This window comes from Pleurodeles waltl, chromosome 10 (assembly GCF_031143425.1).
Source record: "Pleurodeles waltl isolate 20211129_DDA chromosome 10, aPleWal1.hap1.20221129, whole genome shotgun sequence".
Taxonomy (NCBI): domain Eukaryota; kingdom Metazoa; phylum Chordata; class Amphibia; order Caudata; family Salamandridae; genus Pleurodeles; species Pleurodeles waltl.
The window spans coordinates 1,011,995,292-1,012,023,272 of NC_090449.1; the positions used below are offsets into that span (position 1 = coordinate 1,011,995,292).

Sequence of the window (27,981 nt, forward strand, 5' to 3'; positions counted from 1 at the left end):
TATTTACAATTTTATTACAAGCCAATGATGAAAGCTGATCTGTTTATTATAACATAGTTAAATATTATAAAATATATTGCAAAATATTATGACATATTCAGTAGGGCTGGCTTATTTATTAGGACAAGCATCTGTTAAAAGGAATAGCCTCCATTATAACTCTGCCTCAGGGATGCCTTATAGATAAGCATATTCTCAAAACAGCAGGCCATGTTTGCTATGGTGACAAGCAGGTGATAAAGGTTTGCCAGACTGGTTTACTGGGAAACATTATATCAGATGCTATTGGTCTGGTCTAAAGTTACGGCAAACACTGTAGGCCTGACTTATTGTGAAAAGCATATCTCAACACCAAAAAGTCCTTTATAAGTGGTAGTTATTTCACTGTGTTAAAAAGTGTGTACCAAAAATTATGTTACATGGAATGTCACAGAATACCGTTGTAGGCAAGGGTTTTAGTGTTGGTTATCCCCCCGCCCCATAGTACCCTGGGTGTACAATAACTGAACTGCACTGTTCCATGTTAGGCCCTCTTCCTCTTAATTAGGAAAGTATATTGTTTTGCCAACTGTAATCCTGTACATGTTTATAACGGTATGATTGCTGGTTACCTTGTGATGAAGCGTATGCTCAGTATAGTAAGCTCCAGTTGATTATGTTAACAAGCCAGTGCTGAATTTTATACGCCTGATTACTAAAGTCTAATCTGTTTATTATGAAAAACGACAGCAAAGGCAGTAGAGTTGACCAATTTATTGGGAAAAGCATATCTTAAAGCCAACAGGCCTTTAAAGGTGCATTGCTATTACACTCTGCATAGATTATGCACAATAACATTACAAGATGGCCATCCGATTCTATGTTTAATTGTCAAAGTAATTTCTACTGCAAGCATATACCTGTAACATTTAGAAAGAATTGTTGTTGTTTTTTCTTTTTTTACGTTTATCCTTTTAATCTATCTTCCTAGGTGAATGAATTTTGAGGGTCTTGTGTCGTCAGTTACACAACAGGTCGTCAGTCTACAGCAGACCTACTAGTTCCCAATGCATTTTTAAACAATATGTATGAAACAACAGGGCGGGCCAACTAAGCACAACCCAGACCGATGACAATGTCAGGAAACTGCGAGGGCAGAAAACTGAAATGCGCAAACCAGAAACATTCCTACACAATCATATGTAGCTAAAAGCGGCCATCTTTAAAGATCAAGTTCAAACCAACACATGTACAAAAAAGGTTTTGGCAGCAGCAAAACACTTTCAAACTGTACATCTGTCAAAATTATACAATCAAAACGCGTTGCTACTTCATGCAACATTGCTTGTAACACGTACACCAAACAAACAAAAAAATGGGCAAAAATAGTTTCGAAAGCAAAACAACCATGACACAAAAATACGATTCCAGCAATCAGGGGACACGCATGGCAGCTATTTTTTTTTTGTCAAACCAATAAAGAAAATTCATATTTTCACAGTGAAAGGGGAGAGCGGGAGAGCTCAGCACAGATCAGAAAAAAAGCAATGAAATTAAGTAGGTGTCATCATATGTGCCAGCCACTTCGAAGCACACTACCACCGTGTATGTCCGTCCATTAGTGTAATGTATGCAGAACACGAACAAAGTGTAATTTACACGCCACTTAGAACAGTAAAATATGTATTACATGCATTCACCGTTATTCGGCACTCTATGAATCAGGCAGAAGTTATACAGACCTAAATTATGATCTTTTCCAGGAAATAGGGTGGCCATCCATACACGAGGGTATGTCTGTTTGAATAAGATTGGCAAAGAGAGTGGTCATGAAAAAAATCTAGCATTCCTGTCTTCGCCGCTTTTCCCCGTTGTAGGCATGCGCAGTTTCTTAGGTTTCGACTATAAATGCACATGAAAATTGCTGAGTGTCTTCCTCACAGGGCAAGGGAAACAGGAAACAATATAAGTTGTTATGCTTTTTTTTACCCCCAAGTAAATAATCTGTAAAATGACAATGGTCGGTCGCGTGCTCGTGTGCACATGACCTTAGGTTTCTGCACCACAGTTCAACTGTTCCTACTTGAAAACAGGCCGATGGCCACTGCTTAAACTGGACAGATATTAAGATGAGGTTTGACACTGGGACTAAAATAGCAACGAACACCGTTGTAACAGAAAGCCAAAGATTACATACTCTGCCCCGGGGTCACTGCTCAGTTTCACTTCCATCTGAAAACCTCACAGAGGCGGTCGAATTAATAACTGTAAAGGAACCGCCCCATGAATTGTCGCAATAGGTCTCAGAACCGGGGGGAGGGGGGGGATGTGGCTGGAAGGAGAGCGAACATGCAGCATCCCAGCAGAGCTCCGGGCCGGGATCCTCGAGCGAGGCTCAATCCACCACCTAAAGTTATTCATTCATCTTCAAGACAACAACTTAAGTCTTTTTCAAAATATGTCAATGTGACCTGAAGCACTCGGAAATCTAAAGTGGGTTCTTCCTCCTCCGGAGGGATGGCAAGATGAAGATCGCACATGGAGATGCTTGAACTAAGGAGCCGGGTCAAGTGATCGTCGCAATTATGGCCCGGCGCGGATAGACTCAAAAGCCGGATCGACCTCTGGATCCGCTTGCCTTAATCAATAGCAGGCCGTATCGCGAAAACAAAAATAGTCCTCCAACCCCGGTTCTTATACTTGTTTTTTAATATCCCTATTATTTTGTGTACGAACTTTTTCAATACTCACCGTGGCTTACATGGGCAGTCAAGCGCCCCGTGTTGGCTGCACCACGCTCACACTTCCGTGAGACAGAGGAGGGTTCGGGGTCTCCGATTTTATTATTTGGTTACACAATCCTCCTTTGCCTATTTCTGGTACCACCCTGAGGATCAAATCAAATAACTCAAAGCAGAATACACACCAGCCCTTCACCACTCCCATCTACTTCCACTAGGGCAGCCTAGAACCCGAAGAAAATACAGACACTGCCCCCACCCTTGGGCCTGGTTCAAGCTTTCACGGTACTTGAATTATGACATATTGTACTCCTCACACCTTCCCCTTCATGACAACCCTTGGCTACCTCGGACTCATGAAAAGTTAACTCAGCGCGCACACACACCACACATCACTTACACACTGTGGGAGGCCTGTTTACTAACAGCCTTAAAATTGGCCCCTGCTCTAACAGAGATGTGACTCTTCACATATGGACATGTTTATACTCCATAGATTGCGATGCATGCCACACTGCCTTCTTATAGCAGAGCCAGACACTTTCCCTCCACTCTCATTGGCTATACTCGCCCCTAATTATGCTCACCTCATTGCTTGCTTGTAGCACACATCGCTGCTACAGCCCATTCGTATGGAGAGGACAAACCCACTACTCTATCTCAAATGATCGAGCACTCACTCACCCCTAACCCGCTGATCGCTCCAAAGGGATATGTTAAGCCCCAGGCTGTGAGTATACGCGGGACTCAGCCCTAGCTCTCCTGTTGGCTTGACACCAAGTCTTCCTTCACTGGGGCAGTGGTACGCTTCCTACAACTGCAGCCTGGGGGACAATCTTTCTTACTGTAATACTACTAGTGAACTCTAAGCCTCCTTGGAACCACAGGCATCCAGGCCAAAAGACATATGGCAACCATTCCGGACAATACCTTACCTCACTGCCCCCAAGATACCACTGGTACAGAGGAGGAGACCTCTACGGCTCCATGAAATCACACAATTTTCGTGTCTTACGCCTGCATACCTTCCCCTTCCCCTGCGGTCTCCCTCCTCACACCTACCTCTTTATTTAAACGTAGGCATACTCTTGCCCGCACGTGCCCACTTTGTTATCCTGACCTGTATTCCCTCCCTTTTCCTCCACTCCTTTCCATCAACCTCTAGGCCCTTTTTTTATTGTAACTCTCTCATGGATGTATTTCTTTCTACGAGATGTTATGATTGTATGGGTACTTTTTCCTATGCTGCATAACAATACTTCTGCGCTTATTTGTTTTTTTCTGGATATTACTTCTGTTTTCCTCTTCAAAATGTTTTTCAATAAAGACATTTAAAAAAAATAAAGTGTGGCAGCGACACTCCTTTTAGCCTTTGCATGGAGAAGAAAGAAGCCTCCAAAGAACTGGGATGGAGGGCGAGGAGGGTTAGGGCAAGAGAGAGTTGCAAACAGGGCATATCCTTTACAGTTTAAGTTAAGGCACTTGGCTGTCACGCTCCTAGCAGCTAGACTTATCATTTGACAGCTGTGGTAGTCCGCAGAGGCCCCTACTCCACAACTATAGTGACTCAAACTTTGGATGATGTGCAACGGACACACCGACAGCATCGGTCCAGGACAACAGGCTCGGGCTGGTCTATAGGACAGTCAAGCAGTGCCTGAACAACTGGTCTGACAGGTTAGTGTGTGGCCCTTTTGTTTTTTTAGCTATTTGTGGGCCTGTTTAATGGTCTGCTGGGCTGATTTTAAAATAAACATTGTCTGCAACAAACTCAAATCAGTGCAGTGTTCAGTATCTTGAAAAACACTTACACAGCATGTCTTTACAAGTTCAAAACTGTCCCCATTTGCAAAAAGGTACACTTTTTTTTAAGCTATCTAACCCACGAATTTGGGGAGGGGCGGGCACTTATTTTGGTGGCCCGGCCAATTTTCTGTACCAGCTTGCACTGCAAAACAACATTGATAAATACAATTCAGTATCGGGGGCTGTCCGAAACTTTGCTAACAGAGATTTGGGAGGCATACAGCTAGAACGACTGCAATGCGAACTGGTCAGAAAGCCAGTCCTTTTCAAATGAGCCTATCAGCAGTCTCCTAGCCTTTGTTACCCCACTGAATAGGTACCGCTGGAATTATCTCATACAAGATACTTAATATGTGTTCAATAAAACAAAATGAGTAGACAGGTTTAGGTTTGTCCATCAAGAAAAAAAATATCCCTTCTTTATCAAGGCAATGTGTTTTGTGTGCAAAACCTTGCCGTCCTTTCACCCTCTTTTAGCTTTTTTGTTTTTGAAAACTCTACTACTCTATGTTTTGAGATGATCACAGAACTGACAGAAAACAAAGTTGTTCAATTAAAAAACAAACAACAGCCAGAACTCAAAGACCGGCATGGTCTAGAATCCATCCTATTGCTTGTGAAGTGGGGATGGATGATAATGAAGGTTTTTTTTCTGTTCACTCGCTGGCCTCATTAAAGTTAGACATTTTCTAACAACACTGAATGTACGGTTAGAAATCATTTTAAATAAACTTTTACTCCTAGTCAAAGATTAGGGTACCTCTATTTTGCAACTGCGCTCTCATTTACAGGAGGTTTTGCACCAAGACGTCAGAAGGACAGAGCAAGTTGGAGGGTTGATTAGGTAGAAACAACACGTTTTTATGATCTCTTGTTATGAGGCAGACTTCGTCTTTGGCATCAACACTGTAAAAGGGCATGTCCTTACAATGCCCAAGCCAAATGTTTGACGGCATTGTCAGGTGGTTATATCACAGAGGCCTCTGCTCTGCATCTACTGTTAGACTGTCACACAGATAAATCATCAAGGCAATACGTTTTTAAGTGAGGCAGGCAATTTTCCTAAACATTGAAGGAAAAAAAAGTCACAATTTTTTAAGGAGGATACCCATATTTGGCTAAAACATTTTGATTTCATGCTTTCAGTACTAAGTAGATATCTTCCACAGAGCTTTTTTTTTTAAATTAGAGAACATTTTAAAGTTTATTCTCTCCACTCTGTGTGTTGGTGGAGTCTTTGTGACACACTGGAAGTACATATTCTGCATCTACTGAGTTGGTAACTCTAAGGATCTGTAAACAGGTCAATGTAATATATGAAAGACAACGCTTTAGTGAGATCCATGTTGAACTTGCTCTTTTTTCATGTGCCCTTCTTTTCTCCTTTTTTTGCCCACCTCCTCTATTTTTCCAACTATTTTTGCCACCGTTTTCTAGCACTCTGACCCTTGTATGACACCAAGGAATATCAATCTACTTTACTCTCCTACATTTCAAAGTGATGGAAACCTGCATTTCTCTTCTGATATCTGCTAGCCCAGTTGCTTTTACCTCCCACTTCCACCCCCTGCCTCTGAGGTTCTTAAAGAGATGCACAGTGTGATGTCTGAATAAGCAAATTACTGGAGATGGGAAAAAAAAGCACTTTTCAAATGTCTGATAGCCATGATTGCGAGAGGAGCTGGACAGCCAGGATGAATTCTGGCTTTGATGAAAGTATGAGCAGGGATTAAGAGTCATCAGGGCTTGTGTTTGAAGCAGAAAGAGGAAACTACGTCAAGAGGCTATAAGAATGGCCAAAAAGTGTGGCCCTTAGTCATGACTGACCAGATGTCAGTTTCAAGTAAATGGTGTTGTTTCAAGGGTTGAAAGAGTTGCCTGTTGAGGTCTTTTAAGATGGACTACAAGATAATGAAGATGGATGTTGTCTTTCTTGATGGTCTCTGGAAGTATTTGTTATCGAGCCAAGTAGAGGAGTGCTCTTACCATAGACATAAAATGTACTTGTTCATGCAAATTTTATGTGAGTTATTTTATTTTACTTATAAAACACACTCTTTCCCATAGCTGTCATGGCATTGGGAAGACCTTCTGCTTAGCACACCGTACTCCATTAATTAGCTTATTGATTAAACTACCAGATTGTTAAGAATAACCAAGTCTTTTTTTTTTTTTTTTTTTTTTTAACAGAACACCAAATAAAAGTTCTATTTGCTGAAGAGATCGAGGTAAATATCCACCACCAGAACCCCATAACACCCAACTACATTTCTTAATTTCTTACCTTTATAAAATAACAGACCTGATGAAGGCACTCACTGGTATGGTGTAGTTTCTGAGAGGGACAATACAGCCGAAGTCAACTGGTGAAAAATAAAGGCTATTCCTTGCACATCCCAATAAACGGCATGCAATGTTGTTAAACTTATATGCTGCTTTACCTGCAGCCAACCTGCAGCCAATTAAACCTCAATATTACACAATTGTCCAATCATGTTAATCATTAGCCTGGCTGCCACATTCTGTGTGCCCTGTAAGCAGCAGGTAAGGTTTGGGAAGCAGAAGTCCATTAAAGTAGTCTATTCTTGAAAGAATCAGTGTACCAGTCGTAATGATATAATGAAATACTTTAGGTATCTAGGATAAGGCTCGACCTAAAAAAGTGGTTAGCAGGTAACGGTGGCAATAGATTGCCATATATTGGAGAACGGTAAGAGTGCCACCTAAAAACACACAAAGGTTTTGTAATACTGGAAGAGAAGAGGGGAGTGTTCCTATAACATCCGGCTAAAAGGTCTTGCTCCACAAGAAAATGTATCCACAGATAAGAAGTTCAATTTTACCTATGATCAGGTTAAGAAAAAATTAATTATACACATGCAAGGCACCACTCCTTTCAAGTAAAACTTAAATGGGATGCCAACTGAGGGATGAGCAGAGTTGTTGCGTTACCGGATTCCTACGACACCACAAAGGGTGAAAAGGTTAAATCCAAAACTGCCCATCACCTTCGCAAGGGAACTCCTAAAAATTATAAAATAAAAGTGGACTCACAGCAGGGCTTTGTTACCCCGTTCCACTATGGTTTGTTCAGGGGAGCATATCTAAATGCTTCAACGTTCACCGATTGCGAAAAACTGCCAAGGAAAGATGCTATCCAACCCAGAAGGCACACTATTTCATGAAGGAGGAGCATCAGAAAGATTTGGTGGTCCTCTGTAACAATTGCAGCAGACTAAGGGCCTCATTACGGGTGTGACAGTCTGAGGACCGCCACACTCACATTGACGGTTAGACCGCCGCCCAGGTGGTCCTACTGCCCAATTACAAACCTGTTAAACAGAGCCGCAAGGAGACCGCTGTCCTCACTGGGAACACGGTTACCAACAGTAGTCAGAATTCTCCTCAGAGAGGAGGTGCTAAGTTTAGCACCTACTGGCTGATTACAACTCCCCTCACCGCCAGCCTTTCCATGGTGGTTAGACAGACATGGAAAGGCTGGTGCTAAGGGCCACAATGGGGCCCCTCTGCCCAGCACCATCAGAATGCGCACTGTCTGCTTTGTACGAGATAGCACTCGGCTTCTTTAAGGGACCGCCAAGCTCTTGAGGCCCTCATTAAGTAGCATGACTAGATAACCTCTAACATGTCAGCAGTTCTCCAAGAGAGAATATGACCACTACAATGTTACTTCGGGGTCTAAAAACAGCCCAATTTGTTCTCAGAACCAGAAATTGAGTTTATATAGAAGAGATACCTATTTAGTCATTCCTGTATTCGGAAACGTTTTTTTTTTTTTTTTTTTTGCTGCAGAAAGAATTGAATGTAGTCAATGACGGATCAATATAGGACAGCGTGCCAAAGTTCTAGTCTAGAACCTTTTGGAAACACTTGTTTCTTTTCCAGTTAGATTGGTTGCCAGTGTTTTGGGGTCAACATGGAGAGATACTTAGAAAATGATTTATATAAAATTATTTGTTATGCATGACCCTTAAAGACAGCCTTTAGCATGAACACTAGATCATTCATTACTTAGATGCAACAATAAAGAAAAAAGAAAACAATACCGGTTTTTGCTGTTCTGACCTCACTGGGAGAAGCACCTGCTATGCACTGGTGCAAAAACACCCAGATCTTATGCAGTCAATCAGATTCTATCTTAAAAAACTGAACTTTAAATTTGACCAGTTGACAAACTCAGCTGAAAAGCTACGTCACCAAAAATAAATAGAGAACAGATCTACAGCAACCCAATCAAAGAATTCTAAAGGGAACCAAGTTCTATCTTCAAGCCAAGTCTGGTGCAACTGAAGCCTGCAAGTGTTAATATAGCAAAAAATATAAATTATTAGGGCAACATGACTGAATTGGGCAACTTTTAGGAGTCTCTAAATAATTTTGCCCACCATGTATATGGTAGCTTTTGTTTAGTTTTTTGTATTTTGAGCAGATTTGCAACATACAGTCAAACATATCAGTGATCAAACGAACACTTTTGCTGAGGATTAGAAGCTAACACAATAACTACCCAAGGTCTATTACTGCCTATAATAGGTGTATGCGAGCTAAATGAAAAACATGTTTTACTGGTGCAAGCTATGTTCCTCTAAGGTCATATAATAATCTACGCAATTAATAAAAAATAAAAAAAACAGACAATTTCATTGTAGAAAAGAACTTCTAAAATGGGTGTATTGATTAACATAAAAATCTAAAATCAATCTACCAGATCAGAGGTGTTCTGACACTAATATCTAATCAGGCAAATACTCACACAAGAAAAATAAATAGGAGTAACATATACAAGCAAGTTTACCGTCACTTCCGCCTACAGTTGCTTAATAAGATGTTCAAATCAGACATCACAGCAGTGATAGAAGGGGTCAGTCTTCTGTTGCATAATCTGAAGAACATGTATCATATGGTTAAATGCATTTTAATACAACTAAATAATTAAGTATGTAAGTGATACTCCTACTTCAAAACCTTCTCTATCATTTAAGTTTGGCAGTTAAGTGTAGCTGAAAAGGCAAACCGCCTACCCTAGTGCACTGTGCAAGCCCTTTCATGAGACATTAGAGATTACAATGGCAATAATACAGTCCATGTTTTTATACCCAAAGCCTCTGTGTATGCCCAATCAAGATTTCCTCCTAGCACTGTACAAAACAATAACAGTGCATGTACGAGAGCCATTCCCCTTATGTATGTAACACTACGAGGCAATGTGGATGCTGGAAGCAGAAGGCGGCCAGAGACACATCCATTCTGCTGGACCTGGTGTCTGTCCTGTGGGGGTGCTCCTGGGGCAGAAAAAGGGAAAAACACCTTCCAAATCAGACATTAAATGGGTGACAAACATGGCACTGAATACGTTAATGGTGACTGCAATGTGTCTATATTAATTGCCTTGTTATATGTTTAAGTTGGTGGGGTGTTTACATAACTTTTTATAATACTGTTTATGGTGCATATATTTTTCATAAACACTTTATGTAGCGTAGTATTAAATATGGTCTCTTGTGTTTCCTTTTTTACTGTGACGAGTATCTTTGAAACTGTTTCTTTCAACGGGTTTACATCCACAATCTGCCTACAAACAATTCCCAACCTGTTACAACCCTTAAAATCCTGCATGAAAAATTGGCCTTCCATCACTTGTTTTTTTTTGTTTTTTTGTTTTTTTATTATTGTAAATTGCCCTCTGCTTCTTTCTACCTTCTATCTCCCTCTTCTGCATATGTCACTCTAAAAATCTCAGGCCTATCTGCCTTAAAGCTGTTTGGAAAGTATAACAATCTCTATTAATCCCAGCTAAAACTGTGCCTCTCCTAGGCCCCGCTCTACTGATCACATCTATGTCGACAATTACCAAAGAATGCAAGGAATGAGCATGCAAAACTAACCCCAATAACCAGCTGACTGACCACTACTCACCTCAAATCATTTTGACGCCTCGTCAGGGGTAGTAAGCGCTATACAAAGACAATTTATAATTATCATAACATAGCACATGGCCACAAGACATCCTATTTTCTATACCTCCCTCTCTGCAGAAACTAGGCATTATGTCCAGCACCTCTATTAGAAGTATCCACATGTTGGCTCTTTATTCTAAATTACACACCCAGGTATGTGTACAGTAAGTGAGGGCGGTACACTGCACTCCAAAGGGAGAGTTAGTGATGTTTGCAACTCCGCGCTATACTATGAGGACACAGTTTGTCAAAAACTCTGAAAAGGCTGACTGGCAGAGTTTACCAGCGCTCACCCGGTGAGAACCGTTATTGCTGAAGATGGTCAGGCAGACACAGTGACAGAAACCCACTGAAATAGCCGTCAGCAAAAAAACAGTCTGTCGTAACCCGAAATGACCCAAATGAGGTGGAGACTTGAAGAGTATGTTGGAAAAGTAAACAGCCATGGTCTTTGTCGAGGAGGAGCATACCACAGCGAGAAAAGGGCATCCAAGGAGATAAAAGCACAGGCAGGAAAATACCAGCGGTCAGTTCCTGTAAAGCTCAAAGATGTACTTGCTACCCGAGGACACTCCGAGGGGCCGGAGCAGCGAGCACGGGCACGTAATGGGGCATTATTCAACGGTACAGCCCACTGGTAACATGGGTGAAACAGCGACAAGGGTTCCAGTGACGGAGCTGTGGACCATGGCCGTGGTTTGCATATGCAAAAAGCACAAGGCATGCTAGTTTAGTTATTCTGTAACCCGAATAACATCAGTTTTTTTTTTTTTTTTTTTTTTAAATGAACGTTTCTCTTTTAGACAAGATATTGAGAATCATTTACTTCATCCATATTGGGTGTACTAATGCTGCGTTTGTCAGGTGTCGTGTACAGTAGTGTAATTAAATAAAACATGCCTACAGATATATGCGTGTGTGTACATAAAATGTATTTACAATTTTCTCAGTATGATCAAAGGTGGATATTATGAAACTGATTCTCACATGAGATGGAAGTGAGCAGTGCCCGCCTCACACCAAATCACTCGCAGTGCTGTCAGAAAACATTTCCCCTTTAAATGCCGCAGTGGTCCTTCATGTCTCCGTGAGCCACGAAGGCCCCTGACGCAAGACACCGACCCGCGCCTCTACGCACTAGGCCAAGAGAGGCAGGCAGGAGTTACCATGATAGACGAACATCAGCCGAGATTCAGTCAGAGTAATATGCACAAAGACGAATTTCAATTCGGTCTGAATGATAGTTGTGGGCCGTTTACAACAGACTGCAAAGAACTCCCTGAAGTCCCTCCCTCCTCTCAAGTCATCTAAGGCCATCTTTGTGCCTAGAAGTAAAACTTAAAATAGCAGCTGAGGCACAAGGCATGGATGTGTGTGAGGAGGGGAGGAGTTCTGGTGGCGTCCAGATACCAACTTTTGCAGCCTTTGATTTAGTGCGTCATCTGAAAATCTGGACACACAAAATTAAGAATTAGCGGTGGGTGGAGCTCTGCGGAATATCGCAGTTTTTATGCGACTCCGTGGAGTGAAAAACTGCACGTTAAACTAACTGATGTACACTTGTTTGGAAAGTGTTATACAGATTTGTCAAAAAAAGGGCAAAGTGATAACTATCCCGTAAAAAATACTTACCCATGTACTAATGGGTTGAACCTTAGCTACAAAGTCGATATTGATAGCTCTGTATTACATCTCACACACACTCAAGGTGTATACAACTAGAAACTTCAGTTGAACCGACATTATGGTAACAATCCAAATATGAAACGGAGCTCATGCACCGACGGTTTATTTCACAACCATCAGTTCCCTTACATGACGTACTGACCATAACACTGCAGGTGGCATCATGAGTGCGTCATTTCTATTAATTTATAATACCATTCTAATAGAAGAGCACACAGGATGTAGTGCGCACAACCCTATGAAATTACCTACTCTGGGTCTTGTGGTATTGTCTTTCTTTTTGGATCCGTTGAGTCGTGGGAGTAAGTCAACCTAAGTGTAAAAGCGGGTGATGGAACAATACTTAGCGCCTTGCAGACAATTACATTCACAGATGAAAAAACAAGGATCTGGGTCTACAGATTGTCTGCAGACCAACTGGCAATAAATGTTTGTATTTTTTTTTTTTTATTTGGTTTTGGTGATGAGACAAGCTAACAAATACAGATGGGACACACCTCACCAAAGCAAATGGAGCTCCCTTGGTCCAATGTCGGTTTTCATTCCAAGTTTGATTGTGTGGCCAGCATTTTTGGGAACTCACTTCCAAGCATGGACGTACAGGAGTTTAAACGAGAGGAGCAACTTCTAAGACCATCTTTATAATGTTCGGTTCCTCGGACCAATCTAAATTTTCCAGTACCAAACTTGGAGGCACTTTCATATTCTTAATGGTTTTATTAAGTGGGGCGAAATTAAAAATATTTAAGTTATGGGCTACTGGGCTGAACCTTAAATGTAGGGTCACTATCAGACTGTTATATTACATTTATGATAATTGAAAGGAAACAGTCTGTTATGATCAGATAATACTTTTAAGCTGTTGGATGAACGATAAACAAGCACATGGAACTTAATGTAAGTAATGTTTTATATTAAAACTTTTTATATATTTTTTTTAGATTTCCCACTGGAAAAATAAATTATAAATTGAAGCCAGATTAACTTACAATAACTTGCTTACTCTTTAATAAAGCACTGCTGGTGCCACCACTGTTTTGTGGGTCAGCAGCATTATAAACAGCATTTGTTTTGGTGATTGGCACTAGGGTGGGGCTTCATACCCCAGTGTGCACTGAGCCAAAGGAGGGGCAGAGTGGCAATGCGCTTTTAAGCACCACAGAACTCTCTCACTGTGGTTCCTGTCCGCGGTTGTTTTGGCACCACGGGACTCCTGCATCGTGGGACATGGTTCCTGCCCACATTTGTTTTGGTGACAGGTGCTGGGGTGGGACTTCACCCCCCAGTGTACACTGCGCCCAGGAGAAGGGCAGAGTGGCAAGGCACTTTAAGCACCACAGGACTCCAGTGTCACGGGATTCCCATGTCACAGAATGCACTCAGGCGCGTGCCCGGACATAGACCAAGCCCGTCTTCACCAGTCATTGCCCACAGGAGACTAGGCAGAGCCTATCCTCCTTCGTCTTCCACAAGGTATAGTTGACTACTGTTTGTAAAGGCTTGCAATTAGCTGTGTCCAACTAATTGTGTCATTCTGAACTTGGGAAGCGTGAGCCCTCAGAGACCCCTCCCTAAAACTGCCCCTGGCACCACTCTTTCTGAGGAAGGCTGTTGGAGTTATGAATTAAGGAATTATATTATTCTAACGCCGTTTTTCGCTCCCTTCTCCCTCCTTTACACCTACAAGTGCTCTTTTGGCCTCATCAACTATACCAATTTTAGATACAAGAGCAGGAGTTAACATCACAGATGGGGGCTTAGTGTCAATCTCACTCCTGTGCAGCCATAACAAGGGGGTCAAAGGGGTAAAAGGAAGAGAGCTGAAATAGCAACTAAATCAAAGAGGCTGAGCGTGCCCTTCCACTTCTTCCCCGTGCCGGGGCACCACGTTATCAAATAAGGACAAACTAACAGGCATTTTGAAGAATTTATGCAATAAATTTACAGGGTTACCGAGGGCCAAGTCTGAACCAATCTATGAATATTTTGGGGGCAACAGAATTAGAACTTTGCAAGATTAACCCACTTTTTGTTGCCCTTTAGCCGGTGGTTGTGCTACCTGTTGTGCCTCCAGCTGCCTTATGTACAGGGGTCAAGATTCCAAGCTAATTTTGTTAGATTATAATAGCTGCTGGAACGCAATTTATCGAAATCCTCCTGATTTAGTCTACCTTGACTTTCCATGAACAGTCTCTTTTACCTGCTTTATAATTCTCGCCTCTACATTTCCTGGATTATAAAAAATACCTCAGACGGGCCTAAATTTATAAAATCATGTTTAACATAATTAATCCAGGGAATTGAGATGGCATTGTCCAAGGAAGGGCAATCTGCCAGCAATTCCCTCAAAGTGCGCTTCAGGGTTACCCCAATTTGTAAACCAGGGAAGTAAAGGCTCCAACTTAATTTTATCCACCATGGGGACCAGGCCTACCTTAGAGTAGCACATAAAGTCTGGTGTTGATTGAGGGACTGCTAGGAGTCTTCCCAAAAATTTGTTTTCAACCTGTTGTAGTTGACTCACTCCTTGTACCATTACGCACCAGCTCCATAGAACACCAGGGATAAAAAGATATAACCCATTTGTTGTACAGGAAAATGCTCGACTCGATGGGCAAAGCTAAACAGACTCTACAGCTCCATGACATTGGGTAGTCCTGGTATTAAATAAACAGTTCCAACTTAAATTAGAATGTAGGGGAAAGCCTAAATAGGTGAAAGTTTTTACTTTAGAAATGTCTGACTCCCCTACCTCACTCCCCAGTTGAAATAATCATGTTTTGACATTTTTAGAACCTATACTCATACAAACGATTTGCTAAGGCTGGTTTTAAGGTCCAGTCTTAATAGGAGTTGCAGACCATTTGCGGTTCTTGAGATTTATTTTGGGGAGGTCTTTCCCTGAATTGACCAATAATGTTCAAGGCCATTAATGTAAATAAGGAACAGTATGCAGGCCATCATACAACCTTGCTGGACACCTGAAGAGGATTTAATTGTGAAGGAGAGTTCACCAGCTACCATCTAATCCTAGCTATGGCATCCCAATGCAGTCTTTGAAGTAAACCAATTAATGCTTTTTCAAACCCTATCCTTGTCATAATGTCCCAGAGCTTCACCCTGTTAGACCATATCAAAGACACAGGAGAGGTCCATAAACGCAAGATGAGTTGATCCCCCTCCTAGTCTTGACATATTTACCTATAATAACCTGGAGGTTCAAGCACTGTTCCACTGTACTTACACCTGGGCGTGACCCATACTGCACTCTCAACATACCTGTTTTTTCTCCAGCCAGGCCTAGAGTTTGGTTGCCAAAACCCTGCCTAGTATTTTAAAAGAGCTACCCAGACAGAATTGGATGATAGCAGGACAGAGAGTGTCTATCCCAGTTTTTAAAACTGGGACAAATACCACTTCCTTCCAGGATGGAACAAGATTCCCCTTAATAGTGTCCTTAAAAACATTTGTTAAAATAGGAGCCCAAATAACATTAATATCTTGATAAAGATCCAGTGGCACTCAATCAGGTCCGTGGCCTTACCTAAAGAACTGTGATTAATAGCAGCAATTACATCCCTAACTTCAATAGTCTTGCTAAAATTAGAATACATCTCTAAAGTACACCCTGTTACTTCTCTGGTTTCTCTGGTAAAATCCCTATTTAACTGATTAAAATGGTTTACCCATGCTTCAGCGGAAATAACTGTGACCTATAAAGGCTTCTCATACCCAGGCAAAAAAGGTTGGTTAGCAGTCTTCTGAAGGCGGCACTGTCCCTCAGTTTAGCTGCCTTTTCTAGTAGCCCCCACCGCTGCCTTTCTAAGCTCCGTTTTCTTGGCCTCAAGGGTATTTTTTTTTAAAACTTCCTTGTACACAAGACCTCTTCCTTGGAGCATGAATTTTTTGGGCAATTCTGATTTTTAGCTTCTTATGAGCAGATGTACAAGCATGATTGAACCAACCTAGTGGTTGTAGCTTTTTAGAAGTTTTATTAGAATCAGCCCCTTAGCCATTGGGGTACATAAGACTCCAAAGGCTGCTACTATATTCTCTGGGGAGTCTTCAAAGGAGGTCAGTAATGACATTGCTTGACTTATCTTTAATAAGCTTATACATAAATCCTTAATGCCCTTGTTAAGCGAGTGGGACAGTGGCAAATTCTCTTTATGCCCTATGTCACTCGGGAAGCCTACATTGAGGGCCAAGACATGTGGATTATGGTCACTTACACAAGAGGCAACAACTTTATATTCCAATAATAATACAGTTAGATCCGAGGACAGTAACATAAAGTCAATCTCACTACCAGTATTGAACACAATATAAGTAGGAGGAAGTGGTGCCTTATCTGCCCTGAACTTTTTAGCAAATTACAAGTTTTTATATACTAAGACTCTATTTAGTGCTTCCCCAAGAGGAGTGTGCTGGAAGTGTAAATCGCCTGACCCCTCCTGCACTCCTATTCTGCAGGTAGAGGATTCACTATTTCCACACAATGTCATATTAAAATCCCCAAACTATTAAGGGCTCCTTTTTGTGGCTATCTTGAAAGTTCATCAGATTCTCATCTAGGCCATCAATTACAGTTGTGACACAATGCATCAAAGATATTATTATACAAGTTAACCAAAATAACATTAAATGAGTAGGGAGTATGCAATAAATCAATTGAAAATTGGACATAAAATGGATTACTCTAGTAGAGTGACCTATTTGCTTTATGAAGAGCAGGATGGCTAAGCTCCCCCTTAGCTCTACCTGGTCGAGATGGAAGAGCTGCACTGCATAGTGTGAAAAATATTAAAACAAAAATCATCAATGGACCGAGTTTCTTGCAAAAAACAATGTTAGCATTGTTAATAGTGACGAGCCTTTCTGGATTTAGTAATTTAAGGTGAATACTGGCAATGTTCCAAGACAAAACCCTAAGGCCTCGTTGATTGCCCATGGACCACCTTGTTATATCACAAGGGTCAGCTAGGTCCATCACAAAGCCACTCTCAGGGTTTGCCTCTTGCCCCAGACTAATGTGCCTCCCCCACCCCTTTTCGTTTTCCATCAATAATGGGATGATTCAGGGCTTCCAGTTCCACTTTAGGACAATGTCAATCCTGATCTTCCAGGGAGGCCAGTGAGTTTTATTTGAGCTTGGTGTTTAATGGGAATTGTAGGGTTTCTCTCACAAGATTTCGTTCACCATGTTACACTTTAGACCATTCCTTAAGAAGGCTGATTGAAGCTCAACTTTGGCTAAGTGCCCATGTGGTAATGTCTCCTCCAAAAGTACACTGCCCTTTACTCTTTTCTTTGGGTTTTACATTTCTGGATAAATACATTACTTGGTTCCAATTTTGAGTTCATCTAAATTTAGGTCACATAAGTAGGCTTTAGTCTTTTTGCAACAACTAAGTAGTATGGAACTGTGTGTTGCTGTGGTAATTTTGTTTGTTGTGCCCTGGTGATCAGAAACATATTGGACCGTGCAAATTATTTTGTGATTTGATTTTTCAGTTTTTTATTTATCTTGATGAACAACTTATGAGATTTGTTTTTAGTTGTGACATTTTTGTCAACTGCATAGTTTTTAGACCTTTGTTTTTTTTGTATTGGTGTTTTTATCATGTGCGTTTATTGCTTCAACATTAAGACAGATAAAGTTTGTTGATCAGTTGAGTTACACAAAAATATAGATCTGTTTTGAGACAAACAGAATGGTGGATGAAGTGAGAAGACTAGATTGCCAATTACGTAGTTAATGATGGATCAAATTTAGCAAACATATTTCCAAAGGAGTTATAAGACAATTAATTCTGAACAAAAAAGTGACAAAACATTTGGGGCCATATGTACGAACACATTTTCCCATTGACACAGAATGGAAAAAACCCTTTGATACATCTGGCCCTCGGTTCCTAAAAGCTGCATAGTTAAGTTGTAGAGTTAATACATCAGTTGCATGGAACATTCCGGTGCTTCATGCGGAAACGTAAAAAACACTATAATGCAATCATACTCAAAACGTTCCGCAGGCAGCATGCAGCCCCCTGTTCATCAGCAGGACTGGGATAATATTCACTCGATTCAGCACCAACATTAAAAAGATGTTATATAAACAAGGAAACCTTTATTTAAGAGGTCATTGAACGTAAGGAAAGGAATTAATTAGGTTGTTCTGCACCGCTTAACTTTTGGTACACCTTCATTTCAAAGCCATCTTGCAGCAAAAATGAAAATATATGACACGGTCCTTTCAAAATGCAAAAAGTGTACTTCATTAACATGCAGAACAATTTCACCTTATAATATATCAGTGCATTGAGAAGTGTTTATTTAAACTGATAGCTTTCAATTATTAATTTAGAAATATTCCCCCCCACACTGATGATAATGACAGTAGTGACGTAAGAGGGAAGTCATTTGTTATGTGCACTCTTAAGGTGGCCTAGGTTCCTATTATACATGAACAACTTTACAGTTTACTAAATCAAACACAGGAGAAGGTTTTGTACAGCACAAATTCTGAAGTCGTGTATTTCGAGGTTCTCGTATAATGGATAATGAAGAAAAAGGTGGGGGAAAGTGAAATACATCAATTGCCTAGGATGACACTATTTGGTAAGGTGGGGAAGCTGGGATTAATCCCAGGTTTTCTTGTTTCACATTGCGTAATTCAGCCACTAGATGTACATGCTTTGCTTTCCCGGTATCGACCTTACTGCCCCCACCGGCCGACCACCCTGCTGGCATCAATGCAGCCCTCGGTCACATCACAGGTCAAACTCTGTGGCCTTTGAAAAAATGTTTGCGAGCACCCCTTTTTAATTGGAAGATATAAACATAACCAAAAGTAAACAGGAGAAAGTCTGAATATATGATCAGTACCACTAAAACACGCATCTATGGCTTTCTTTGTCTCACCAGGATAACGGTACAAATTTTCCTAATGTGCATTACTTATTACTTAACAGCTCATCTAAAAATCTAATTTATAAATAAATATTAGTCCTTGTATATTGGGCAAACGTTTACCAACAGTCAATAAAACACCAAAGAAAGCTAAGGCGGTAGTTGCTTTTGGAACGTGTGGCTCCAAGGGCATAGGCTGACTGGGCAATTCTCATAAATTTAAAATAAGTAAATCAAGGTTGGTAAATGTTGATGAATCCATTACACCGTTACTAATGGAATCACATGAGATAAAACAGTAAGGACTGACATGAATTTCACAGAGTGACGTGCTCAAAGACTGACCATCTTAAGTACGAGTCTAGCAAGTGCTATAGTTGTCTAAGTCACACCAACAAAAGACAGCACTTGTACTTTATAATCATCACAAAGTATGTTTTATTCACTCAGGTGCCCTGTTTCAACCCTGAGGGAAGGAATTAATGATTTTTTTTTTTACGTATTTATTTTTGTTTTTTTTCACAAAAAAAGTGAGATATTTGTTGAAAGACCGTGAACAATTCAATGCAAGTAGATGGGGACAAGAGGGTTTATTTCTTCCTGGCAAGTGTGAAAACTTTTGACGAGTGCAACACATAGATAAGGAAGCACTTCTTCTGTCGTTAAAAAGAGGGTGTTAATGGGAAGTAAAAATGAGAATTGTTTTTCGAGAAGTTTATTTTACAGTTTTGTTAAACACAGAAACATGCCCAGAGCAGAACTACATATTTTTAAAATAATAAAAACGGTACACTGCAAAATGCTAGATTAAAAAATAATATTATAATAATATATATAGTTTGTCTAAATTGTAACTGAACGAAGTAGGTTTTTAATCCTCTCTTTGAATTCGACACTGATAGTTTTGGATTCAAATTAAGGACGGAGCTAATAAGAAGAAATTTGAACGTGTTTAAACTTATTAAATCAATCACGTAGCTGCAGTTATCTGTACACCACATATAGAAATCTGCGGTTTGAAGCAAATTGCGCATTGCTGGGAAACAGGCTGTACTTTGCTTTAAGCACATTAGAGTCCATCAATTTATAATAGTACCAATTAGTTGACACATTTGCCTGTAACTTAACTTAAAGTACCATACTTTATATAACACAGTAACGCCCCCAAAAATTATTTCCTCACCACTTTCACGGTGGCAATTCTGCAATTCATGAAACTGTGAATGGGAAGCCACCAGATGTGTTTTAACTAGAAGTATTTTATATTTTACCTCAGTAGGGGCAGTAGACCATTTGATAGTGAGAAGAGACTTGTATTAAAACGGTCTCCCTGAGGGAAAGTCATAAGTTCTTGTAACAGACATCCACTCCGCTCAGCACCCCTAGTCTGACTGCTGTCTTCTTTTAAGCTCTTAATGAAGGTACTTACTATCTCTCATAAACCACCCTGCCTGATCAGTTGCCTTACCGAAATATTACACCAGCCTCCAGCACGTATGCAGTCACATTGTTGTGGGTGGGTACAATATTTCTATATTTGCGGTCTTACTTTATTGCAAAGAACAAGCTTATAAGTTTATGCGGCACTGATGCATAGCTGTTATTATAGTTCATATGATAATTATGGTCCCAGTTCACTTAATCTCTGCTTCGTGTATGTCCCGCCACATCTTCATGAGACAACTCTCCCAGAAGTGGGTGATCTATTACTACGTTTGCCCTCAGGTACTTTGATACTGGGAGGGGACATGAACTCAATTATGAGTGCCGAGCTAGACAGAACAAAGGACTGTGGGGCACACGGTGGAAGTGGACGGCTGCATCACTTTGCAGCTGCTGTGGGCTTGGTCGACATATGGAGAGAACAGGGAACATTTAAAGACAGAAGACGAGATATCCGAAGCCTATTCATTAGAAGACCAGATACCGATTAAACCTCTCCTTGAAAAGGGGATTTCCATATTATATAAAAAATTGGTCAACAACGCACCCTACACAGTGGGTCACCTAAAGGCAGCATGAGAGGAAGATGTATGAGTCCTGTGCGAGCTGAATGGAGGGGGGGGGCCTCCGTGCCCTCAGCATGTTAGCAATACGAACTTGTTTTTGACTGGTGCAACTCAAAATTTTGCATAGATCATATAACACTCCAAAGCTACTACACAAAATCGGCATGGCAGCCACGCCACTGAGCCAGAGAGGCTGTAATGGGGAGGGCTCATTCATTCACATACTGTTGGAGTGTCCACTCATGCAAACTTATTGGTTCAAACTTGCTCAAGTGATGTCCTGTGTCTCCAAGGTGAGGGTTCCTTTAGATACCAATGTCCTCTGTCTCCAAGGAGAGGGTTCCTTTAGATCCCAATGTCCTCTGTCTCCAAGGTGAGGGTTCCTTTAGATACCAAGTGGTTGCTGCTGGGCATTATTTTTGGGGGGAGGGGAGTGTGAACAGTACTGCCACGATATCAGGGGATTCGGTTGCGATTGGCCGTGGGATTGCTAAGCGTAACATAGCCAAAGCCTAGGGCAAATCAACTGCTACAGCAACGGCAGACTGGGAATCAGAATTTGAATTGGTGCCAGACGGTGGAACAAGTGCCATATGAGGGTAGGAGCTGCCCACAAAAATGGAAAAAGGTGTGGAGTGCATGGGAGAAATACAGGGGTTAAGGTTATGGAGTGACTCAGGGAGCAATGGATAGGTCTGGCACACTAATTTCAAGTTGGAGCATTCCATTCCTACGTGTGCCGTAAAAGAACCACTTGTACCTCCTTTGAGAAATTGTGTGACATGATGACGATTGCCAAACTATATATGAACATACATTTTTGTAGTCCTGCTGTATGACCTTTTGATGCTTAATAAAAAGAATTATAATATATATGTCAAAATTCCACCTCTGGATTTAATGTGAGCAGTTTAACAGAACTAGAAGAACCACATTTTCGTATTATAGTAGTGGAGTCTTACTTTCGCATATGCACAAAAGTCACAGTGCTCACAAACTCTCAAAGGATATCACGAACAACAATATTATTGTCATAAATAAATATGAAGTGTTAAGTGGAACTAGGAAATTGGGCATTTTTCATTCAGTAATTTCTTTCTGGCTGGCCTGCATTACAAACGTTCCCAGTCCTCCAAGTCCTGCTACAAGTAAACGTTGCCACATGCAAAGTTTAACTGTTGTACAACTTTACATGTTTAAATGAAACACAGCTGTGCACTACCTCATTAAACAGTCATTCCTGTTCTTCGATTTGGAAAATATTTCTCACGTTAGAAATGTTCCTTACCCTATAGCACCAAAACGTTTCGGCAGTTTTCCTGCATTCTGTTCTTGAACCTGCCTGTGTTTCCAGAGTGATTAAGTGCCGATGAATACTCATAAAATTGTGAATTTGTGGGTATTCACAAACTACAGCTAGAAGATGCCCACAAACCCTCCAGGAACTCTGGATTTGCTAAACCAGCAATTCCAACAAAATGGCCAAATCACGGTTCACTCGGACTTAACTTTAAGAATCGAACTGAACGTGCATTCTACTGCTATTATTACTGAAGTAAATATTCAGGACCAAAAGAAGAACGATCACATAATGACCTGTTGCTTCTATGAAATAAAGCTGACCAAATTCTCATTTCGTATTTGCAAGAATTGTGCCTGTAGCACAATAACAATACTTGGAGTCACAGTCACTATTAACTCCTACGCTACAGTTCCGCGACGACCATTGCAAGCTCTAAGCAAATCAGCTAACACAGATACATGTCTGGTCTGGAAATTACAGAAACCTAATTGGCAAAAATAAAATGTTACTGCAAATTAAAGTGCTGGTGGAGGCTGTTTGGGATGTAACTGCAAGCCCAACATTCAAGGTGGATCGCATATTAAAGTGAAGTAGTTAGAAATTGTTGTATTAACTCAACAGCTTTGATAGATAAGAGCAGAGTCCAGCCTCAGATATACATACCTCTGCCTGAGACGACAAAACGTAAAACAAGTGTCAATAGAGATGAAAAGCAGCCAAAATGGGCGATGACTGCTCTTATTTAAAACAAACGGTTTGAATATTGTGTTGGACCATTGAAAATAAACTGTGAATGTGATGATCTAATTACGTGATCTATTAAACATTTTGTTCACGAGATGTGTTATTTCAACAGTGGCCACCAAACTCTCAAATAATACGTTCCAAGCATCTCTGTATCACTTTAAACCTCACCTAGACCTTGATCTATATTATATTTTTCATGCCGCACAATTCCTTCATTGTAATCTTGGTTCTGCAGCAACAACTCCTACCAATAAAGCCTCATTTTGCTGCTTTTCTTGCTTCTCTTTTTTGGAATCATCACTAGCTCAGCATTAGTCTTTCTCCCACGGGTTCTTCTTTTCACCAGAGCTTCAAAATGTTTTAATTTTATAACTTTTCATTTACCCTTGCCCTACCCACCCACAACACAATAAACAACTCTGCTCACCATTCTCCACTTGCCTTTAATACCTTTTATAGTTCTATCGCGTAAAAAGAATTAAAGGTGCAATAAAAGAAAAAACAAATAAATTACAATAATCCTATGAGTAATATTAGGAATTTTGGTTTATACCAATATGGCAGCAAACCTCTTTACAAAGTAAACACCACGTTACCCAAGTCAGGGAAGTTCCCAAAGCTCTCCCTTTTAAGCTGCCCTACCTCTTTTTCTAGAACTGCCAATCCATATATAGAAAAAACAGCAGTATACAAAGAAAAAATATTACTATATTTTGCGATATACAGTCTGTTCAGACCTTCTACTGAAGGAACTCTTGAGAGTCTAGAAATACTTTATGTTTTTCCTTGGTGGGGGTTCTTATTTTAGGTTATGGTTCTTATGAGATGTTTCTTTCGCATTTAAGCACTGACAGGGAATCTGGGAAACGTATAAAACAGGATATTTAAACACTGTACCACTCAAACACTGTGATTCCTTTAAAAAACACTGTTGAATGCCCTCAAGCCCCTACCCTGGCGAACCTTCATTCCTTAATTCCAGGTTGTCCGGTCCCACCCTTTTTGTCACTGCATCCACCTTGCCTCTCTTACACATACCTTCTCAAGGATTTAAGTGGGATGAAAAAACTGAGGGTCTCTCGAAGGGGCATGGCATGTATAGTTAAGGGCGTGGCTTAAAACACATAAGCTAAAAATCTGTGCATAGCATAGTGTGCCTCCTACTGGTATTTTGCTGCTTCTTTCTGTCATTGCATCCAGATATGTAATAAAACAACTGATATTACACCTGAAACAAACCAGGACTATTGGCTCTGCCAATGGTTTTTAGTTGCATAAGATAAACAAGTTCAACAATGGCTTCGTTGTATACAATACTAAGAATGCCTAAGTTTTGAAATTATGAGACTGAAATAACTATAACAAGTCTTTTTTGTCCTTACATCAAAGGCAGTGAAGGTTGCTACTGCTGCCGAGTTTAAATTGTTTCTCACTCAGAGTGAGGGCAATAATTGAGAGCCCGATAGCAATCCGTCTCAGCCCCCTCTCTTAAGAACTGCTGGTGCTGAGCACGGGCAGGACCAAGCCCACTTAAAGCCCTGTACTTTCTGGTTGAGCCAACCCCACACCCACGGTTGGCCAACCACACACTTTGCCACTCCATCTGCCATTCTCGTATGCGCACACAGAATCAGCTCTTGCTAGTCACCAAGTCACTTAGTCTTTCACTCTCCCCAGATACATTATTTTCCTAGCACTTAGAGCTGGTCTCAGGACTGCACCACTTTATTTGCAATGGAACACATAATAACTACAATTGCTAGTCTCCAGATTGCAATTCGTTTTAAGAAGAATATATAAAACCAACTAGGTCAAAACCAACTTAGCCACAAAAAGGCATGCTGATGATGGGTCTAGTGTATACCAAGATTTTATGAGGGCCATGGTGAAAACCTGAATGTACCATTCAATCAAAGACTGGTTTCACCCAGTGTAAAACGTTCCATAAAATCCAACATTTGTATCAGGTTTGATTTATCAGGGGTAGGAACAAGGTGTGAATCTCTCACATCATTATTGGTTATTTAGCCATGGTGAGGGAAATGTTCTAAGTAAGCGAGTGAAGAACTTCAACAACTATTTTCATCGGATATATATTATGATGCCTGCAATGTTCCCGGCACAGTTCACCGAGATAAACTGATGTTTATTAACTGGGTCAGTTACACCCAAACATCAATAGCAACACTGGGAGAAACAGTATTTGAAGACGTTTCAGCAGTACAGTAATCCCACTAAGAGCAGAGTACAAACAATACTAGCTCTGGCTTTTGCATGGGCACTTTCCACCGGTATTCACCAAGTGCTCGTACAGCATGTAAAATAAGGTGTATTAATGTAGCCAAAAAAGTCTACACACAACATCTAACAAACTCTCAACTGGGAACCAAAATGAAAATAATGCCAGGCACAACTTATCTGGTCTGGGGCGTTTGTAAACTCATAAATCTTCCTGGGTCTAGCTAGCCCATTACATGGAAGCCTGACCACAATCTGCTATACAGAGCACACAACAAGGTAGTTACAAAGCGCCGCTGCGTTTGCCTAGATGCCATCTCCCCCCAAATGGATTATGTATTGACCGGTTATAAAGAAAAACATGAGCTTCTTCCACTTGTTGGTGAAGGGCACCCTGCTGATAAAATATGATCTCTCAACAATGTGTTCTTATCCAAAGACTCACTGAGTTGTCTTGTGTGGCATATACCTATAAAGGCAGGGCTCCAATCGGGCCGGGTTCCTCCTGGTCTCAGACAGGGTAGTAATTAAAAACACGCTTTGAAGAAGTGAGTCCCTATCGGCCGTCTATTACCGTCCTTAGCTTCAGAGGCTTAATATACTGATCAATTTCTTAATAACGACTGAAAAAAAAATAAAGTAATCCATGTCGGTAATTTAGTTCTTGCTCATATTTCATGTTATACTTAATTGTGCATCCCATTAAAGCGTTAATTGTCTCCAGGACGTTGTTTTTCTGTAGCTGTTTTTATGTACCATATTACTCTTTTGTAGTGCATACTCTGAACTGAGCTCAAGGTGTTTTCAACTGCCCATGATTGAGAGCTGTGGGTCAGAAGTTGAATGCAGTGCAAGTTTCACACAACACCTTTCTGTGGGTCAAAAAGGTGTTAAAAATATATGGTCATCCAATCCTTGCCCTCTTTGCTTAGCGTATAGAGGAATGGTCACGTGTTCCAGTTTCAATTGTCATTCTGTGCAGATGTGTGTGATGGAGGTACACAGCTGTCAAAATAGTGACAAGGTTAAAGTAAAAGAAAATGCAGCGCTTACAAGTTGTAATGTATTTGGGGTGGTGATGAGACTGCATTTATAAGAGACCGAAAAGAAGTTGCTTAGGAGGAAAGATAGGAGGTGTAAGACAGGAAAAGGGGCGAGCTACAGAGAGAAAAACAGGTACAGAGAATAAGAGTGATTGAGACACTGTACACCACTACCCCTTTCTCAGGGCTCAGAAATGTTTAAGTCAGACTCTCACAATTTCAGAATTTAAACATTTTCAATATGACTAATTTACACCAAAATCGTTGTTCTTACTCATAAATCTAAAACAGCTAACAAAGCAGAAGCCGTATCTGGTTTTAGGTGTATGTCAGCTGTTGTGTTGTAAATCTGGATGCAACAACAAAAAGCAAGAACAGGCACCAAACTACGGCTGGTGTGACACGTTGTGGGACCACAGAAACGTAGTTTGTGTTTTAAAGTCTCTCTGCCTTAAATTTAAAGGCCTGTCCCCTTTCAGAGACCCACCCTCCCCCACCCCGACTTAAAACCCTGTATAAAGGTGCGTAACATGGACTCGTTCTTGCAAAACCCTATACCACATGTAGTTCAGTGCTACTAACGTACACTCACCTACACCTTTTTACCTTCAAACCTCAGCGTTCCCCCCTCTCCGAACCACGGTTCAGACAATTCTTGCAGTACCTTGCTTTTGGGGCCATAGTTCTCCGCCTCATTCAAACTACTTAATTTCTGACATCCCAAACAAGACAACTTCTAGGCAAATAAACGACATTACGCACAGAAAAAACAAAGAAGTGCAATTCTATAATTAAATGCAATTTAATTAAGTTGTTTTGTAACTTGGGACTAGTTCGACAAGCATCATTTAATTCTAAAACCACGGTGCTCTCTCTTACAGAAGGAGAGTTCCATATATGTTCTCCCTGATAGTTCTCTCTAAGTCACCTCCAGCCTAATTTCACATAACGGTGACTGTAGTCAAGCGTTTCTATTGGTCTCGATCTGGGGCCAGCCTCAGTGGCTCGTACACCTTCCTAGAGAACTCTGGTTGGTATAGTCCAACTACCACCCATCCCTACCCTGGTAAAGCAAGTATCTGTCAAGCAATGCTAAGGCTGCCAGTGCCAGTCCTCCTCCCCCACACACCGACAGTCTATTTACCTGTCAGGACAGCGCTGGAACTGACGGTTCCCGTGTCCCCGTTGCTAGCTGCGGGGAACACGGTCGGAGCCTCTCCCCGGAGCCCCTCCCAGCTCTCGCCCTGTCCGGCCCTCACAAGAGAGCGCTGGAGGCTGCCATCTTCGCTGTGCCACACAGACTGCACTGCGCAGGCGCCGACTAGAGAGTCAGCTGACAGCGCCACCCTGTGTCAGATCCTTCCGCATCCCGTCAACTCCACGCATGCGTACTTCTATTTAGTCTGAAAAGAGAGAGAGGGAGCGGGGCGAAGTGTTTGGAGAAACGAGAACAAACGAAAAGCGAAAGTCCAACTCTCTCTCTCTCTCTCTCTCTCTCTTTCGCCTCCCCTCCCCCCCTCCGGGAAGCAGTAAAAGGGCGGC

The 27,981-nt window shown here is 41.1% G+C and overlaps 1 protein-coding gene across 2 annotated transcripts in view; it reads right to left on the minus strand.

Moving 5' to 3' along the window:
• DNAJC13 (DnaJ heat shock protein family (Hsp40) member C13) overlaps positions 1 to 27,755 on the minus strand; it is an 876,382-nt gene extending 848,627 nt beyond the window's left edge. Inside the window, exon 1 of one of the 2 annotated variants that reach the window (XM_069211911.1) lies at positions 27,584 to 27,755. The gene's annotated coding sequence lies outside the window, so the exon portion shown is untranslated. The remainder of the gene's footprint in view (positions 1 to 27,583) is intronic. The other variant, XM_069211910.1, reaches the window with a different exon arrangement.
• Positions 27,756 to 27,981: the final 226 nt, after the last annotated feature.